The sequence below is a fragment of the Phoxinus phoxinus genome, assembly GCF_949152265.1.
Source record: "Phoxinus phoxinus genome assembly, chromosome: 19".
Classification (NCBI taxonomy): domain Eukaryota; kingdom Metazoa; phylum Chordata; class Actinopteri; order Cypriniformes; family Leuciscidae; genus Phoxinus; species Phoxinus phoxinus.
In genome coordinates, this window is record NC_136894.1 from 9,052,376 (window position 1) to 9,068,321 (window position 15,946).

The 15,946-nt window shown below is 37.4% G+C and overlaps 1 protein-coding gene across 1 annotated transcript in view; it reads right to left on the bottom strand.

Annotated features, from left to right (window-relative positions):
• atxn1a (ataxin 1a) overlaps positions 1 to 15,946 on the bottom strand; it is a 92,371-nt gene that overhangs the window by 52,633 nt on the left and 23,792 nt on the right. Inside the window, exon 2 of the mRNA XM_079590357.1 lies at positions 9,118 to 9,311. The gene's annotated coding sequence lies outside the window, so the exon portion shown is untranslated. The remainder of the gene's footprint in view (positions 1 to 9,117; positions 9,312 to 15,946) is intronic.

Sequence of the window (15,946 nt, forward strand, 5' to 3'; positions counted from 1 at the left end):
TGCACACAATGCGATGTATTGTATGCAAGCGTGCAGATTCAAGTGCGAACGCACACACAGACACGCCGTCACACCTACAAACCCCATGCTCTCACTCACTGAACAAGTTTTCGCTCACTCAGAGTTGTGAGTGAAGTGAAACACCTGAGAGAGTGTGAGAGTGAGAGAAAGAGAAAGAGAGAGAGAATGACAACCACACCTCACTCATCATATTCATCTAGATGGTGAGAACAGGTTGTCCCTCGGAACGACATTTCCACCGCCCGTATTCGCTTTGCAAAACCATTCCAGCCCGGGTCTCTATATGTGGGTGAGTTATGAGAGAAGGCCCAGGCAAGGACAAGGGAACTGGCCAGGCATTTTAATTATTCAGAGTCAGCGCTCATTTACAGAGGAATGGCTGCTTCGACTAAGCTCCGAGCCTGACATATGACTCACATAAAGGATTTAGCAAAGACCGACTGGAAGTACATCCCTGCAAATTGAAATGTATTCCTATTAGCAGACTGATATAGTGTCTGTGATATGCACTATTAGAACCTTCATTTAGGGCAGGGCGGTGTTTACACTACATAGTTGAATGATGAGCGCTTGCAGTAGCATAGTGAACATGCTCAATGTGCAAATCACAAGAAATACTTTTATGGTGCTATGAGGTCATTGTTTGTGTATTTTAGTATCTATGACTATATTATAAAGGAATACTAGCATACTGCTTTATACATACTGTGCAGTGTATGGCAGTATACGCTTGTGTCTTTTAGTAGTCTGGTCATATAATGATATTGAAAAAATCAACATGGATATTTCTTCTGGTATATTCATCACATTGCACATGGAAGAGCAAAAAAATAAAAATTGATGCACCACATAAAATAGTGTTCATGTTACAGAACACCCAACATTTTTTTGTGTCATGTGTGTTGATTTGTCAGTAGTGTCTAGTAGTGTCTGTGTTCTGGTTACTGATTGGTCAGGATAGTTGGCTGTATAGTGGGTTGATTTGTGTTGGGTTTGCATTCAGTAATGTCTGAAGTTTAGTCAATGTCTATAATGAGTTGAACAGCAGAGTCTGTTGATTGTGAGCGCTGTGTGTTTTTACTGGAAGGAGACTGAGTCACTGTCTTTGCGCTCTGATGTGACATTACTTCTCTGATCACGTTCTGGTTTTGTCTAGTACTCACTCACACACATACACACACACACCTCTCTGGATCCCACTGCTAAAGCGCTCTAAAAATATCTGCATCAAAAGCTCTCCTTGCTGTGTGTGTGTGTGTGTGTGTGTGTGTGTGTGTGTGTGTGTGTGTGTGTGTGTGTGTGTGTGTGTGTGTGTTGGGATGAATCATTCAACCAGAGAGAGCTACTCAACTGATCCCTCGTTCTCTGTCTCTGTGAATGTGAAAGAAATAGAGAGAAACAAGGGAACAGAGAGAGTAAAAGAGGGCATGATTTTCCAAGAATGGACTACTGAATACATGCTCTAACAATTACAACCAAAGGCTTCCATCCAAGGAGGCAGTAACTGCTTAAAAATATGAATAAGAAAAAAAACGGACAGTATAGAAATTAGAGCAAAACAAATATTACAAGATAAAAGTGTATGTTTTCCAAGGATTTGTTGATTAATGGTCTCAAAAGAAAGGCACTATGACTTACAGCCTAATAATTGTTAGTAGAAACCAATTTTTCTTCTATTGTTTTTTCACTTTGACGTGACTTAAGTATGTCAGTGTAAACAGAAAAAAACCCCGTATTGTTGGTTGCTTGTTGATATAATAAGGTAAATGGGGTTTCATATGGCAGGATTTTGATACAAAGGACCCTTAAATATGATTAATATTTTCAATATTCTACATTTTATAAAGATCCTTTTATACTGGATGAAAAGAATACCAAGTATGGTATTATCAAGACAATTGTGTGCTACATTACTGTATTTAAATGGCATTTTTGTATTTTCTTTTTACTAAATTCAAAGAAGAGAATAAAATATTATCTGAAAAATATTTACTTTGTACTAAATACAGCGATTTGTCACTTTTCTACCCAATATTAAATGTTAGATTTACTTCCATAAAACAAATACTGTTCTGGTATATTAGTTTTAATAGAGAATAGTACCTTACTAAACCAAGGACACTTGTTGAAAGTATGCAACAAGGAAGACAAGGTTACTAATTAAAATATAGATTACTTACCGGTAATTCAAAATAGATATTTTCTATAAAAATGTGTTTTGGTTTTCATTTATATTGTTCAAAACTAATGCTGTCAATAGAATTAAATAATTGTGAATGCTGTCATGATTTCTGACTAGTCTTTAAAGGGGTCATATAATTTCCTTTTCCTTTAGTGTGTTAGTGCATGTACTGTATACGATCTGCAAAGTAACAAAGCTCATAGTCTCCCACAAAGGCATTTATTATATATCTAACAGAGAACTGATCCAGACCTAAATAAAACACCTTAATCCAAGTCCAAATTACCTCCTCAGACCTCCACATCACAATGTGAAAAATTAGCATAATGTTATTATGCTGCCTCGAGCTCGCGGTAAAAACTGACAACATTATTATTAACTGTGTTGTTTACAAATGCTTAGAAGCTTTAGACCAATCACAAAGCACTGGGTCAGCTGGCCAATCAGAGCACTCTGAGCTTTCCAGAAGGAGGGGCTTTGTAGAAATCAATGCGTTTTAGACAGACTGGGAATAGAGGAGCTGAAATAATGTACAGTATGTGAAAAAATTAGTTTTTTTGAACGTTAAATCACGTTTACCTATTCTGTTACACCCAATAATCAAAATTATCAACTTTTAAAAACAGCATCATATGACCCCCTTAGTTCTGCAAGTGTTTTTTTTTTTTTATTACTTTTTTTACCCCACAGAACCCAGTTTGAAAAACCCTGCCATGCTTAAGCATAATAAACATCAAATGTAAATGTAAATATCATTCGGAAAAATGAATTTATCCTCAGAGAGAATATGAATTTATGAATTTATTTTGTCTTCTCATTTTAAAAGTCACGGATCGCTACATGCAAATGAGCGTTTCTGAGTGTCGCTGCATGTTTTGAACGTGTTGATTAAACACTGCTGTGCAGTGTTTGCATTTTCACAAGGGTGTGACAGATACGAGCATGCTAAGGTTTGCATTCCAAGAATTGCACTTCCTGTCAGTTAAATTAATCAAGTTTCACTCTGGATAACAATAAAGGGAGCGCAGGAAAGAAAAGTGAGGAGAACGTGAGTGAGAGCAAAAGGGCGAGAGCTACACAAAGTAGCGATTGCCAGAAAAATAGAGACATTACTCTATCCTCTCCCTCCCAGGATCCATCAGACCTGACAGGACCCGTCAATCAAGGAGACCTCAAGCATCTTGCCACACATTATGGAAGCAGTCCGTCCTGTGAAAAAACATTCACGCTCACACAAACTGCCTACGATAAACTCATCACCTCCCCTGCCTTGCACCTTATCTGCCACATGTCTTTCTCTCGCAGCTTCAGAGCGCAGAAGGACCTGGCGTGTCCCTGCCGAAGGCTTCCCTTTAATTCTTCCTCAAAATCTCACATGAAGAATGACTCATCTCTCCCAGTCTCGGTGAAAGACTTGATCTGTTCTCTTCTTTCTGGCTTCTTAGTGGCCAGTGTCCCTGAACCAGACAAAACAACCTGCAGGAATGTATAAGAACAACTACGATTTATATGAATATCTTATTGTCCGCTAGTATCCCATTTATCTCAAAAGTAGCGCAGGACCACCGAAAGTGCAAGATTTCTCGCACAAATATGATGAAATTTTGAAGAATGCACTGGTTGTTTTCCCCCCTTGCAGTTGCACAGAACTGGGAATGAGCAATACAGATGCAAAAGCTCTAATAAGCATACATGTGTTATATCCATTTTTTGAAGACATTTGTGGCTGGATCAGATTGAAATTTAAGTAGAAATATAAGTTGTCATTGGCAAATTTTCATCTCCAGTGAGTCTTTAATTGCTGAAACGTCAGACAGTGAGTTTGGTTTTGTGAACTGGATCAACTGGACTCCTCAAAAAGATCTGACTGATCTTAAAGAATGATAAATTTTTTCCTTCTCATCAAGAGGCCAGAGAAAACTTCAAGTGGACTTACATTTCAGTCTGTTTGACAGATAAAGCATCATAAAGCTACTTTTTGAAATATTGAAGCTCCAGTCCACATTCATCATGATTGCATGGAAAAGAGCGACCAGGAAGCTCTTCAAAACTTCACCTTTTGTGTTCTACAGATGAAAGTTATAGGAGCCAAAACAGAGCCAATCAGAACATATTGGGTCCAACGTCTTGCTTGACATTTTTTATTTATACATTCCAGTGTGGTTGGGGCTACCCAGCGAATAAAAGCGTCATTATGAGGCAATCAAAACGTCACGACGCGTGGAAAGAATCTATGCAAACTGAAATAGCCACAAAAAGGTTTGTTTGTAGTTAAGGAGGATATGTAAAAAGAGTGGACAAGGATACATAGTCGTCACTGATATCGTAATGTAACGGCACACAATAATAATGCTAATATGTGGATTTGCAAGGTGGGGAAGATAAGGATGTTTCAATTGTTTTGTTTCATTATCTGGCTGAATAAAGTGTGAGAAAGAAGCACCCGTTCGATAATAACTTCTATGAAAAACAGCAGTTCCTTTGAACTCATTGTCCGTGAGACATCCGTCCTGCGGCTGACCTTTCCTCTTAGTCTTTATCAGGGAGGCCATGAGGGAAATGACAGCACTTCAGTATGTCCAGCACGTTTCATAGCAGTGATGCTATGCCAAGCACACTAAAAATAACAACAACAAAAAAAATCGACAAGTAAATTTTACATTGTCATGTGACATTGACCTCCTATGACCATCAATCCTGTTAATTCACAATATAATTTCATATAATGCCTACAAGGATTATTTTACCATTGTAAACATATTGTTGTTTCATTTTTCAGATCGAAATCGCTGTTGAATGTAAACAGATTATGAAACTATTCTTCCCCAGTCGCCCTTCAATCGATGCACTTCAGCCACAGAGGAGGAATTATCTCCCAATAAGCCGCAGATATTAAAGATCATTATGCGACGCTTTCTGTACACAGTAACTCTATAGATACTAAAGTGGCTGCATTGTTGTGCAGTTTCTGCCGAGGGCTGAGGAGAGGACAGACGCGGAGCTTGTCTTATCGGCACAAAGACTCACTTCAGGATGGACTAACTGGAAACGGGCCAATCGATGGAGTTCTGCCTTGAGCTTGCGGACAATAACACAGCTGAAAAATAACTCCAGCCCTCCCTTTTCTCAGTCTTTTCCAAAATATCGCTGCTGTAAACAATGGTGATGTAATTCATTATTTTGTCAAGTGGAAATTGTAAACATTCATCTATAACATTCAAAATAGCGTGATAAGTCATCTCTTGGTAACAGCACTATGGTCACCATGTTCAGATACAGTGAACAGGGGGCGCTCAATGCTGTAATAAAGACATGGACAGTCCCTTTGCGGGGGAAGAACCTTTCTGCTTGGTACACTACAAGCTTTTGGTAATTACCAGAGTGCCAGAGAGCATATGAATAAATTCATGAATTCTGACTCAGGTAATTAACTCATTGTTTAGTAATTAGAGATCAGTAGAGAGAGAGAGAGAGAGAGAGAGAGAGAGAGAGAGAGAGAGAGAGAGAGAGAGAGAGAGAGAGAGGAGAGGAGAGAGAGAGAGAGAGAGAGAGAGAGAAGAGAGAGAGAGAGAGAGAGAGAGAGAGAGAGAGAGAGAGAGAGAGAGAGAGAGAGAGAGAGAGAGAGGAGAGAGAGAGAGAGAGAGAGAGAGAGAGAGAGAGAGAGAGAAAGAGAATGAAAGACAGAATGAGGAGAAACATTTGTTGGAGATTAAAAAAAATTAGGAAGGATGAGAGGATGAGAACAACAGCAAAAGGAATAAGGGATGTCAAAAGTACCAAAGTCAATACTAATATACTGCAAAAAAAAAAAAACGTAAAAGTAAAATATAGAAAACTTTATTATAATTATGGATACAGTATACAAATAAATAGTAATGATTTCTATTTCTAATAAATGCTGTTCGTTTTAACTTTCTATCCATCAAAGAATCCTCATGGTTTACACAAAATCAGCATATTATAATGATTTCTGAAGGATCATGTGACTCTGAAGGCTTGAGTAAAGATTGCTGAAAATTCAGCTTTGCCATTATAGGAATAAATTACATTTTATATAATATTAAAATATTAAACTTTGTAATAATTTCACAATATTACAGTTTTTTTTATCAATTAAATGCATCCTGAGCATTTTTTTTTTTTCAAAATCATTGAAAAAGGATTTCATTTCATTTGCTAATATTAGTATATAATATGCAGTCAGTGAGCTTTTATTGCGAAATAAACAGGACCTTGACTGTACATTATCCAGTTTTAAACAATGGTATAAACCAAATAAATGGGAATGAAATATTGATTTGAGTTTAATTTATTTTATTATGCGAGAAATAAGTGACTGTGGAGTGAAACAAGAGACACAGCATACATAGTTAGGTAGCAAATCAATTTAGTGGTCATTATTCAAGCACATTTAACCACAAAAGGCCCATTTTTACACACTATTTACTTGGGGCAATAATTATCTCCACACACATTTCTCGCTCACATACTCTGGTACTCAGTGGAACTAAAATAGTTAGTTACATGTTCAAATTTTACTTTCGACTTGGTACCGAAGTACCAGTACTTTTAACATCCCTACTGGAAACTGATAAAAAACAGTTTGAGAGACGTGAAGGGACACCGAATGAAGGGGAAAGAGAGAATGAGTGGATTTACATTTCAACCAATGAGGGGGGGACTGGAGTAGAAAATGAGGGAGTGTGAAATGACACCAGAGGCAGAGAGAGATTCCTGTCAGAACTCAAAGCTGAACAGACACTCCTGACGGGTTTATCCACGCACCGCTGGGCCTGACAACAGCTCAACCAGCATCAGATCCCGTCCCCACAGACACGCTACACGCAAACACACAGCCAATCCCACAGAAACGTCATCTTGCACCACATTCAGTCTATATGTGCACTAACACGCTATGACAGGATGGAAGCTTCTTCCTTTCCAAACAGAAGCTCGTAGTCAGGATGGGAAGTGAAATTAGTTCCACAACAGAAGCTAAATTATTTCCACTGTCTTATGGCGCTGAGAGGGAAGACAGATTTTGAAGGATGAAGATCAAACCTTTGATGAGGAAAAGGTGGGCCTAAATGTTTAATAACGTGACTACCACATTTCTACACTCACTGTGGCAAATAAAATGGATTCATTTTGGGGGCTGCACGATTTAAAGGACAAGTTCGGTATTTTATACTTAAAGCCCTGTTTTCAGATAGTTTCTGATGAAATAGAACGGTTAAGTTTGAAATTTGGACACATGCTGCTGGTCCGAGAATTTTCGGTTTCTGTGGTAGCACCCCCCCACCTCCACAATGGCTGCATAGGTGCACTGGAACAATCCTTCCTAAAACGCATTAAACTTTCGTTTACAAAGACGTGAACCTCACCAAGTGGTCAGGAGTGTTCACTGATATGCTCACACAAAAATCGCTGCAAAATATGCTTTCCAACAGGTTTAATTGTAGTTTTTGTAATACCGTACCTCACAGCACATCCAATACAAGTCAATGGAGTTGGACAAAAACTACGATAAAACCTGTTGGAAAGCATCTTTTGCAGCGAAAAAGTTTTGTCCATTCAATGAAAGTCATAGAGGTCATGTGTTGTTTTTAAAAATATCTCAGGTGTTGTTTTTTAAAATATCTCATTTTGTGTTCCGCAGAAGAAAGTCATAGGGGTTTGAAATTACATGAAGGGGAATAATTTGAAGGCATAAACTGTGAAAATCAGTAGACAAAAAGACAACAAAACACTATGTGATCACAACAAAAGAAAACTGGAGGTAGAAACAAATGGCAAACAAGGGAGAGGACTTTGAAAAAGAGGAAGTCCAGTGTTGAGTCAGCAAGTGAAAGAGAGATAACAAGTAAATGATCAATGTGTAGAGAAAGAAGAAGAGAAACATAGACACTTAATACATTTCCACGCAGCTGTGTGATGAGGCTGACCGCACGTCAACTGTGTTCTGGACTGAAGGACTGAAAATATTTTTTCAGTAATCACATCTGACAGAAAATCCTACAGTACAGGTAGAAGAAAAGTCTAGAGATGAACCTGTCGAACAGCCATAAATCGGAAACGGTTTTTAGTTTTATTTTGGCCAATCTCTATTCCGGACTTGCACACAGACTGCATTGCAACCATTTCCCAAAAAATGTAATTTGTGTGAAAATATTACGTAAACAGGACTTTAACATAGGCCAGAGATGGGACAAGCCGGAGACGGATGCAAAGAAGAGAAATATAGGCACGAAATATAAGAAGAGGAATAAATAAATATAGGAAGAAAAATATTGAATTGGGGGTGGGAGTTTATATACAGTATATATATATATAACCGCTGCTGTTCCATAAGCGCCACCTACTGTCAAAAAGTGAATTTGCATTTTCATTCAGTCCGTCTGCTGTTTTTGTTTTGTGCGGGTCTCTTATGTAGCATTATTTCACAAATCTAAAGTCAGACCATTCTGTTTTAGCTTTAAATCTTGAAATTACAGAATCTAATTCAAAACAAAAACAACTGCTCATGCTACATGTGTGTAGGATAATCTTTGTTTGAGTCATGATTAAAATGAAGTGGTTGCCTCCAATTTCAAATAGCTACAGATATTTTTCGTTTAAGGTCAGATTGGCCAGTTAAACAGCAAATAAACAACAAATAAATTTGCTTAAACAAAGAAAAAAAAATCGGCAACTGGTATCAGAATCGGCCATTTTGCTTGTAAAAAGAAGCGGAATCGAGTCGACTAGGAAAAATCATGATGGTAAATCACTACACAAGTCTCTCTTTCATTAGAGGTCTCTTACGAGTACTTGTGTTTTGAAGTTGGAGGTAAAAAAGCTTGACCTAAGAAAGTATGAGTCTTGTGCACAAGCCAATCTAGAAACATTCAAGTGAAAGTAAACTGCTGTCTTACTCAATCGGGGGGATACAGGTGGATCTTGAGCAGGGAGAATGTTCCGATGTTCAATCGGAGAGAAGGGTCCAGCTGAAAGCACTGTGATGGGGACGAGTAAATCTCTCCTCCTGCTGTCTGATGGGACGGCTCGTGATTCCCTCTCTGTCTGTCCACGTCTGCGTCTGTGTGGCTCCAACTACCCTCACCATTCCCTGCCACATTCAAAGACAAAAGAGATTTACACTTCAGCAATGAGCTCCAAGCAACTGTTGTGCTATATAACATGATCCTATATTGTACAGCTAGACTGTTGTATTTGATCATGATTGGACTACTGTTTGTTAGATCAATCAACATACAGAACTGAAACTGTGTTAATTGGATACATAATTTTAGATTTAGGCCTAGATCATAATTCTACATTAAATATGTAGATATACATTTTTATCTATCATTTATTAAAATAAATGTGTTCTGAAATCCTCTTGCAATGCTACTGTCACTCCTCTTGAATATGTAACCAAGGTAACAAGAGAATAATTGAGAATGTACTTTAAATAGTTTCAGCCATATGATCGAGTGAGACTTTAGGTTTGGGATTTACTTTACTACCAGACTAAAACCATCCATCGAAAATAAAAAAAGATTAAGGATGGATGGATGGATGGATGGATGTTTTATTAATCCTGAAGGTTATTCAAGGCATCCAGCAGTTTATTCAACAAAAAGACACTAATACACACAAATATAATTGATAATAACAATCCATATATATAGGGGTGAGTAAGATTTTTTTTAAAGAAATTATTACTTTTTCAGCATGGATGCATTAAATTGATCAAAAGGGACAGTAGAGACATATATAGTTACAAAATATTTCTATTTCACATAAATACCTTTTTTTTTTTTACCTTCTTTTCATTAAAGTATACTGAAAAAATGTATTACAGTCTCCGCAAAAATATGAAGCAGTACAACTGTTCTCAACATTATTAATAATAATAATAAATGTTTCTTGACCACTAAATCAGCATATTATAACTATTTCTAAGGATCATGTGACACTGAAGACTGGAGTAAAGATTGCCGAAAATTTAGCTTTGCCATCACTGGAATAAATGACATTAAAAAAAAATTCTTACAATTACTGAAGAAGAAAAAATTACCGACCCAAACATTGCATATAATACATTATATTTATTAAATTACGATACATTTATCTGATTTCATTCCAATAATACAGTCGTTCATTAGTAAGTGTACATTTCTCTAAGTAAAGCCATTTTTTAACCATAATGTTATTTTTTTCTTAAACTGCCTGACCTCTCTGTCCAGTTTAATGGTTCATTCCAGGGCTGAGCGGTATGAGGAAAAGCTGTTTAATCAGAATCACTCTCCGGGTCTCTGAAGCTCCTAGGGGAGACCGCATTCACAAAACAAACATTGGAGACTATTTATAGATGCCTGTCGACATGGCAACCACTCTTTGTTTGTTTGAATCAGAAACTATTTCTCCTTTTTTCCCCTAAAATGTTTCGCTTCTTGCTTCAAAGCAGACGCTGAGACTTAAGACACTCAATTGTCTCATTTTACTCTGGTATGTTTCTCCAAAACAAGAGGCAGTGGAGGGTGTGCTCTGGCAGGACGATACGAGTCCTTTTGTGCGTTTGTGTACAAGCTTGTGCTCTTAAATATTGCTGTGTCAAATCTATTCCGAGTAAACCACAAGTTAATCTTGTTTAGATGCCATCACCTATGGCAACAAGGGCGGCACATACAGTATTTATGCAGGCATGAAAACAGGTCAGGGGTAAAAAAGGTGAGAAGGATGCGGCATATATACCCCCCCCCCCCCCCCCCCCCCCCCCCCAAAAAAAAAGAACAACAAAAAACAACTTGTAATCTGCATTGGCATTGTAGTAGGCTACCAGTGTTTCTCACAGGATTTTTGGATCACTGTGATGAGTGGTCCTCTGCCACTCTAGGGGGGTTCGGGGGCATGCTCCCCCGTAAGAAAATTTTTTGCTTTTTAATGTGAAATTCATCAATCTGGTGCAAATTAAACAAAGAAAATTTCAAAACTCTTTTAGTTACAGTGTCTGTCTACATTACTACTACAATAATAGTTATAATATTAATCCCATGATAGTAATAGCCATATAGCCTATTGTAAAACAAATGCACTGAAAAATAAAGGAAACTTTCATAATTAGTTTTGTACTAATTTCTATACTTGAAAGAGTATATTTCTATACTTCACATTAAAGATGTGATTGGGCTAGCCCAGTGTCAATCAAGAAAAGAACCAATGGGCCGCTGATCTACGTATTTAATCGGGTCTCAGAGAAAAAAAAACTTTTTACTACTACTATTTATCCCAAAAATGCCCCAAACCAGTCGTCTGTATGATAATCTGAAACAAGCACTGGTGAGCCGTTGTCCTGCTTCACTTCACAGATGCTGAGTGAAAGGAGAATTATAGAATGAAAGGATATTCATTTATATGACACTTTATTAATCAGGAGAACAGCTTGTTCAGCGCGTCATACGTCGTCCTTTCAGTTTCGGTTTTCAATCGATCAAGTTTTTTCACGTTCTCTCGATAAACCACCCCTTTCAATCCGATCGAAATAATTTGTAATAGAGCTGACACTTTGAGTTTTTAACGGGTTATGTTAAAGCCCTACTTGTTATGTTTTTATAAAATATCTATAGTGAATGCATTATCATATCACCGTATTATTTACCGCCATGCAACTGCGAGCCACGAATTAAAGCTTGGCGAGCCGCATGAGGCTCGCGAGCCGCGCAATGAATACTTGTTCCTGCTCGCTCAGCGCTCACGGCGCCCGCGCCCACTCGCGGTATTATCTCGCCCACTTCTATGTCAAAATAAAAAATAATGACATTGGCAACATCGCTGTCTGTATCTGACAGGACAGTTAACATTGTAAGCTAACTTACCTCAGGCTTGCTTTCCGACGTGCGGTTCTTTGTTCGGCAGTGTGTCCAGTTCTCAGACTCGCGGTGTAAAAGACTTTGAAAACATTTCTGCCCTAACGTTACTCTGACTCGTATTGGCTGTCATGTTTCGGCATTCGGAATGATGATTGTTTTTTAAAGCTTATAGTTTTGTAAAGTTTATGGTAACTTTATAGGGGATAAATGCTGGCCTCGACATCGAACACCCCCCCCCCCCCCCCCTCCTCCTCTCTAAAATATTTTCTCATCGGATCTGCACAAATCACGTAGGTGACCCTTTTAGGTTTTAAAACGGCGAATTTCGCCGAAAGGTGAGGAGTTTTCATGCCTGATTTATGAGAGTCACAAGCTGTTTACATCAGTCTAAACCAGATTGGTTAAAAAAAAAAAATGCAGGTCAGTTTCACATCTGATTAAAAGAGCAACCCGTTGAGTAAAACAAACCCTGGTGCGAGTTTTTTGTACAGATCTGGCAGAAAAGAAAACACAATTAATTTAAATTAATTTTCTCCATAGAGAAATTGATTTTTAACATACATATTAGCCTACATAATGTAAACCTTTCAAGACTTCTCACTCCTATAAAAGCATTGCAACTGACATAACAGTACCTGTACAATCTCGAACAACTTATTTCAATAATTTGCAATCACCTTCAATTATATTGTGGTTTATAATGGCATAATTAGTAGTTCACTCCCTCAATGATGTGGTACATGGTTTAGAACTCGTTATTAAAGCTTAATTTGAAATTCCTATGGAGAAAATGAATGGGAAAATTATCATTCTTGATAAGGTAGGCAGCCGCTTATGTGCTCTATTGACAAGTTTTGCTCTTTTTGTTGAGATCTTTACTGGAACCTTGAGTTCTGCTGCAACAACACTGAATAAAGGCTAAAAGCAAACTTTATGGAATCAGTTTGCATACAAACAGGTAAATGTACACACGATTATACTCGCATATAAACCATCACCCTTCCTTGTCTTAGTCAGCAGCGCTGAGTTTTGCTGACTGTTCAAAAAGGCAGGAAATAATATTAAAGTCTGTCTGATGCCATGCCCACTGTCAGTCAGACACCTCCCACCTCTTTCTTCATAGGGATTACATGCATTACACCACATTACATTACAGGATATCTTGGCTTTATTAAGTTGCTATTAAGAGAACTATTTTAGTTAGTCATAATAATAGTACTACTAACAGTTAGTCATCTGATACTAATTCACATCTCAGTCAAAATAAGATATAGGCTTACTGGCACACTGGTAGTTATGACTAATTATATATATATATATATATATATATATATATATATATATATATATATATATATATACATATACACACGCAGACACACATACATGCAATAATAACATTATTACGTACAAATTAACATTCGTTGTTCATAATTGTGCCATTGTAATGTATTATGAACAAATATGAATTAACAATAAAAAAAAAATATTTATTAAAAAAAAATGTAACCTAGATAAATGCTATCTAGGATATCTAAATACTAAAATTAACCTTATGCACTGTAAAAGAAAAAGTTATTTATTATTAGTTCATGATGCCTAATGCTTTAACTTTAAAAGAGTGGGGCGCACCTCCCCAGGGGGCACCAGAGCATATGGGGAGGCGCAGCGAGTGGTAAAAATTAGTGCCTAATAATTAATTCGTTTAAATTAATAAATGTAAAAAGTGAAATTGTTATTATTCTTAAAATAAGTCCTTGTTTACACTGCAGGTCTTGATGCCCTATTCTGATTTGTTGCCATTATCCGATTTTTTGACCGTCCGTTTACACGTTCTTTCAATTGTATCCGATTCATGTTACACTTGCCATCTGAAACATTGCGCATGCTTAAAATGGGTTAAATTCTCTTGCACAGATGGACGAACGCGAAATAGGCTTGATGCTAGCTCTGCGATATGCGAAGTTCGCCAAACATCACCATGATTTTGAGGTGGAGGACGAAAAGTGGCATCATTGCAGCCTGCATATGCTTCAGTTATTGTGTGCGAGAGAGATCTCAGGACTGGTAGGAGCATATTGTGTTTAAATATTGGCTTTAACGAGGAGCAGTGAGTCTGAAATTTTAGGATGAGCAAGCATTGGGGGGCATTGGGTAAGTTGTGTCAAAAGAGAGGCCCACTGTCTTAGACTTTGAAAACCCCTGCTTTAACTAATGTTAATGGGCTGAACCGTATACTTTAAATGTATTAATCTGCTTAACTAGCCAAACTTTACAGATTAAAACAAGACCACTTTTTAACGGCAACCAATTCTTACTATGATATTTACAATTAATTCACTTTTTTCAAAGAGTTAAATGCAGCTTAGAAACCGTATGGCCATAAGCATTGTGACATTGTAATATTAGATTACCTTACCGTAACTTTTTCTCTTCTCGTCAATAACAGTTTGTATTATTTTACATGTCAAACTGCATTTGTGCCTCCCTAGTATCCAACACTAAAAAAAAGGAGCAGTCTCTGTTTCCCAGAATTCAGCAGCTGAGAATGGCTGCAGGCTGCGGTTTCTCTCATCTATCTGACCAGTTACGGGTAAATGGCAGCTGACCACAAACAGTCAAATGTGTATCACTTGTATTTGTTCCTTTATGAAACAAGTCAAGAGATAAAATTAGTCACATGCTGCTAACCATGCTAAGTGATATGTCTTGATAATCGACTGTGTATATTTTGTTGGACAAACTAAACGAAAACACAGTCCGCTCAACATGGAGTCAAACTCTTCTTTTTTTTTTATTCTTTTTTTTACAAATCCTGTTTTTAATACAGTATATAGCCTGTCTGTCTATTAGAATATGTATTTTCATCTGCTGCTGATTGACACTTAAATATACAACAGCATAAACTGCACTTTTGTCTCTCACAGCCCAATTCTCATTTCTGGAAGAGAACTGGTTCACCCCAAAAAACAAACAAAAATGCTGGTTATTTCACATTACTCTGAAGTAGGAGAACACAATTACACAAAAAAAGACAGACAGACGGACAGACAGACAGGAGCTTTAATCTCCCACTAACAAAATGACCTTCACCACTCATATTTCTACCGCTATTGTGTGAGTGTGTATTCCTGAGGGCTTTTAGTCTTTTAAAAAATTCATAATGTCATAAGTTCATCTGCCCATTCACATTAGCAGCTGTGTTTAGATTACTAAAGAAAATGTTAAAAATGTCTTAACCTCAACTTTCCCTCTCTTTCACACACACGTTTGTTCCACTATATTAGTGAGGACATCTCATAGACTGATTGTCTTTATATCAGTATTTTACATTTTCTATGGACAAACCCACCCCTACTCTTAAACATAAACCTCACAGAAACCCTTGCAGACCTCTAGATTTAAATAGAAACATGATTTGGCCAATTTATAAGCCATTTTAAAGAGGACCTATTGTGCTTTTTTACATTTTCAACTTTCTTTAGTGTGTAATGTTGCTGTTTGAGCAAGAACAAGGTCTGCAAAGTTAAAAAGCACAAAGTCACTCCAAAGGGAGTTATTCCCTATATGAGTGCACACTGTTTCTGAACTCTCTGAAACGCCTCCATCTTAGTCTTGAGTTTTCTTCTGCAAGTTCACATCACAAATATATAAGTTGCATTAGTAGTGTGTTGAAACTCGCGGTTATGGTAAGGGATGTGACATTTCCGAAACACACTTGAAGCGGTTGACCAATCAAAACACACTGGTCCAGCCGGCCAGTGATCAGATCATAGGGACCGGAACTAGTAAAAAGAGCACTACAAACAGATTGTGAAGAGTAAAGATCTGCAGTCTGGCCCAATCGTTGGTGTTCAACAGAATTACTGAGGACATTTTTGAATACTAA